Source organism: Mustela nigripes, unplaced genomic scaffold (assembly GCF_022355385.1).
Source record: "Mustela nigripes isolate SB6536 unplaced genomic scaffold, MUSNIG.SB6536 HiC_scaffold_2093, whole genome shotgun sequence".
Lineage (NCBI taxonomy): Eukaryota > Metazoa > Chordata > Mammalia > Carnivora > Mustelidae > Mustela > Mustela nigripes.
In genome coordinates this window covers 1-5,157 of record NW_026741500.1, presented here as the reverse complement: position 1 = coordinate 5,157, position 5,157 = coordinate 1, and the positions used below count along the sequence as shown (strand labels likewise).

The 5,157-nt window shown below is 38.6% G+C and overlaps 1 pseudogene; it reads right to left on the bottom strand.

Moving 5' to 3' along the window:
• Positions 1-5: 5 nt before the first annotated feature.
• Positions 6-975, bottom strand: LOC132008912 (heat shock cognate 71 kDa protein-like; annotated as a pseudogene).
• Positions 976-5,157: the final 4,182 nt, after the last annotated feature.

The following is a 5,157-nucleotide window of genomic DNA, read 5'->3' as shown; positions in this document are numbered from 1 at the left end:
GCATTTAATTCTTCAAACCGGGCACGAGTGATAGAGGTATAGAAGTCGATTCCTTCATACAGAGAATCAATCTCAGTACTGGCCTGGGTGTTGGAAGAAAGCGTACGCTTAGCACGCTCACAAGCAGTATGGAGACGACGAACTTCCCTCTTGTTTTCACTGATATCTTTCTTATGTTTGCGCTTGAACTCTGCAATAAAATGGTTGACCATTCAGTTGTCCAAGTCTCCTCCACCTAAGTGGGTGTCTCCAGCTGTGGACTTAACCTCAAAGATCCCATCTTCAATAGTAAGGGCTGACACATCAAAAGTGCCACCTCCTAAGTCAAAAATCAGCACATTCCTTTCAGCTCCAACTTTTTTGTCTAAGCCATAAGCAATAGCAGCAGCAGTTGGCTCATTGATGATTCGAAGTACATTGAGACCAGCAATAGTTCCAGCATCTTTGGTAGCCTGACGCTGAGAATCATTGAAGTATGCAGGTACTGTGACAACTGCATTGGTAACAGTCCTCCCAAGATAAGCCTCTGCGATTTCTTTAATTTTCATGAAAACCATAGAAGACACCTCCTCTGGATAAAAGCTTTTTATCTCTCCCTTGTATTCTACTTGGACCTTGGGCCTGCCAGCATCATTCACCACAATGAAAGGCCAATGCTTCATATCAGACTGGACAACAGCATCATCAAATCTCTGTCCAATCAGGCGTTTGGCATCAAAAACTGTGTTGGTGGGGTTCATCGCAACTTGGTTCTTTGCAGCATCACCAATCAATCGTTTGGTGTCCGTGAAGGCGACATAACTTGGGGTGGTCTGGTTTCCCTGATCATTGGCAATTATTTCCACTTTCCCGTGCTTGAAGACACCCACGCAGGAGTAGGTGGTTCCAAGATCAATGCCAACTGCAGGTCCCTTAGACATGGTTGCTTATGTGTAGGCCTGGCTCGGGTTGAGAAGAAGACAGCAATCCAAAGATGTAGCCCCGCATTCAATGAGCAAAGCCCATTTTTTTTTTAAGATTCATTTCTTTATATTAGAGTCAGTGAGAGATAGAGTGAATGGGTAGAAGGGAAGGATCAGGGGGAGAGGGAGAAAGACTCTCTCCTGAGTGCAGAGTTCTACTGGGGGCTGAATCTCAAGACTCAAATCATGACCTGAGTAGAAACCAAGAGTGGGTTTCTCAATGGACTGCACCACCCAGGCACCCTACCCATGTTTTTCCTTGTTAATTGTGTAACTTCAAGGAAATTACTCAACCCAATGTGCTTAGTATCCTCTTCTGCAATATGTAGGTAATAATAGGGATAATTCATACACAGATAATAATGATAATAATAATAATAATAATACATATAGAATTTGGAGAGTGCCTGAAACATTTGAATTGTATCATGACAGATGGCAAATGAGTTAACATAAATCTGGAACAAAGCTACGAATGCTTTTGTTCATTCAATGTGAATACAAACTACTAGAGAAGAATGCCTGCACCATGTCACTGGCGCGAGCCATGTACTCAAGGCTGAGATAATCTGCTGCCCTTAACAGCTGTCCTTGAGCCTGTTACTTGGTTTTCACTAGTCTGCTGTATCATCCAGGATCCCTGAAGTTTCTGCAGGAAAATTAAATGGAGATATTGTGGAGACAACCACTCTGAATCTTTTATATCTTGAAAGGTGATGTTAATCTCTGCTCTACACTACCCAGGATGCAAAACACTTTTTATTTAGAATATTGAGTGATGAAAAAGGGTTCCACTTTGTTCTCCCCATCATGTTATGCCTTATTTCCACAGGTTAGGCACTCAGTGTGGGGGTTGTGCTAACTACCAAGTATGTCAATGCCATTTATACATACAGGTACAAAGGTAAGGACCATGAGGTGAATTCCCAGACCCGGTGCACCCACTGTAAGCCAAAGCCCAGGCAGGACTTGCTTTATTACCTATTCCTCACATGCCTTCGCTCTACTAGGAGAGGGGTGCATAACGATACTTAGGGCCTCTTTGGTATCATTGTGAACTTCCTTGAAATGTTTGGGTATTTTTCTTTCCCCAGTGGATCTGAGTGAATGACTCTAAGTTGTATGGGGGGAAAACTAATGTAAGCATTATTGTATGGTTTGAAGAGTCTTTCTTTCTTTCTTTCTTTCTTTCTTTCTTTTTTTCCTTTTCTCCTGGAGATGCTGACTCATTTCAGTCAATCTGTTTCACATCTGAAAACCAGCCCATGGCTGGAACTAGGCAATGGATCTTGATATTTTATTTCTTTTAATGGAAGAAACTGAATAAGACTCTAGTTGGCCACCCCTATATATTTTTCCCCAGGTACTCATGCTCAATTAACCATCTCTGAATAGTCAGACCTCCTTGGTTGCTACTCCTGCCCTTATAACATATGATAATCACATCCATCTGGCTTTTGGCAGTTAAGTGCCTCCACCTGACTTTATTCCCCTCCTATCATGTCCATTGCTATCCAAAAAAAGTGAAAACATATCTAAATATAAGATGGTAATGAAAAAAGATAATTAGAAAAGTAGTATCCAGGGGTACCTGGATGGCTCAGTCAGTGAAGCATCTGCCTCCGCTCAGGTCACGTTCCCAGGGTTCTGGGATTGAGCCCACATCAGACTCCCTGCTCAGGGGGAGCCTGCTTCTCCCTCCCCATCTGCCCCTCTCCTGCTTGTGCTCTCTCTCCCCATTTCTGTCAGATAAATAAATAAAATCTTTAAAAGGAAAAAAGAAAAGAAAAGTGGTATCCAGGAGGTACCTAAGTATTTTCAAAAGGCTATAGGGTTATAGATAATTTTAAACCAAGCAGTTGCATATTCTCAACTCCCATGTGTATTCTATCCTAAAACCGGTTTGTATGAATGAGAATGACTATCAGGGTCAAGGTATCATCCTTGTTCTCACTTACTTTTCATTTTCACTCTCCCTCTTTTAACCTTCTCTTGCTTTACAAAAGAAGGCTTCCCTGTAACTCATCCTATTAGGGTTGTCCACTGGCGTAAATACCTATAGTTTTGAAAATGGAACAATTTACAATATTGCTGTCAATTTTAAGAAAATCAATACCATTAATAACTAAGTATCAGATTATTTTGCAGTTCAGGTGATTTCCAACTCTTTGCTTTCAACAAAACTGAAGACGGTTTAATCTAGTTTTCCAGTAACTCAGAAGGAGTACAAACACTTGAGCGAAATTGCTATAACATAACTTGATTATCATCTATTTATGTTCATGAAGAAGTTTACTCAGCACTTACATGTATAAAATGAGAAAAAAGAAATAGAATTGATATCGTATTTTCACTCATACTAGCAATAACTGATATCCACCTACAGATACATAAACCGATTGAAGAAGCAAAGAACATAATTCTTTCACCTCCTTTAGGAATACACTTCTGATAATGTTTTATGCTTTAGGTTGATTGATTTTTGTCTTGAAATGTATAAAATATATGCATTTCTCTGACTGCTTATTTACTATTACTGTGTTTAATTGGTAACGAAACAGAAGAAAATTTAGCATTTAGAGCTTTATGGTGACGAAATTCATAAAAATAATGTCTATTCAGGTAAGTGTTTTGTTTCAGAAACACAAGTTACTGTGATCAATACAAGACTCTTAAATAAAAAATATCTCATGTTATGTTAAGATTATGTGGAGAAAGTACAATGTTAATATGATTTCAAGTAGAAGAATAATACAAAATTACTGACTATGGAATAAGATCTTTGTTGGTGCATTATTTTTCACACCAATGTTGTCGTATCAGACCATTATGGTATTTGGATAATAGCTATTTTAAAAGACAACTGCTTTATTTTGAAATGACAATGTAGGTATTATGCCAGAAATTATGTCTTTTGCAACTGCTTAAACTTAGATTAAAAAATATATTGCATTATAAATGTGCAATTAATAAAACGTTTTTCAAAATCCCTTTAGAGGGAACAGAAACAAGAAGTTTGGAGACCCTGAAACAGAGAGGGTAGGCCAGGAAAGGAAAAACAGTGTGTTTCTATCTATATTCCTGTTATTGGGAGTAGTTGAAGAGCCATTAACATACTTCAACATATTCTGCTTGCATATTTTCATCGTTTGCTACTCAATTTCAGTATATGTTCAGCACAGTGGAGAAACATAATTTCCTTAATGTTAGCTTTTATACATGGTTCAGTATTGCAGATAAAACTAAACAGTATGGGAGGAGTCAAGATGGCGGAGAAGTAGCAGGCTGAGACTACTTCAGCTAGCCGGAGATCAGCTAGATAGCTTATCTAAAGATTGCAAACACCTGAAAATCCATCAGCAGATTGAAGAGAAGAAGAACAATTCTAGAAACAGAAAAACAACCACTTTCTGAAAGGACTCTACGGAAAGCGCTCAGGGAACAAAAGCTCCTGAAAGCAAACCTGAGCGGATTACTCAGCCCGGCCCCTGGTAAGGGCGGTGCAATTCCGCCTGGGGCAAAGACACTTGAGAATCACTACACCAGGCCCCTCCCCCAGAAGATCAACAAGAAATCCAGCCAAGACCAATTTCACCTACCAAGGAGTGTGGTTTCAGTACCAAGGAGAGCAGCAGAATTCCAGAGGAGGAGAAAGCAAAGTACAGAACTCATGGCTTTCTCCCTGTGATTTTTTAGTCTTGCAGTTAATTTAATTTTTTTTCTTTTTCATTTTTTGTTTTTTTTCTCGCCTTCTGGTAAAATTTTTTTTTAACTTTTACAATTTTCTTTTTTAACGTTTTTTAACTAGTTTATCTAATATATACAATTTTTCTTTTTTATATTTTCTTTATTCGTTTTCTTTTTTGTAAATTCTTTTCTTTTCTTTTTTTTCATTCTTTCTTTTTTTTTCTTTCTCCCTTTTTGAACCTCTTTTTATTCGCTTTCTCCCCCCTCACGAATTGGGATAACTTGTGATTTGGTTAAAGCATATTTTCCGGGGGTTGTTGCCACCCTTTTAGAATTTTACTTGCTCCTTCATATGCTCTTATCTGGACAAAATGACAAGATGGAAAAATTCAACACAAAAAAAAGAACAAGAGGCAGTACCGAAGGCTAGGGACCTAATCAATACAGACATTGGTAATATGTCAGAACTAGAGTTCAGAATGACAATTCTCAAGGTTCTAGCCGGGCT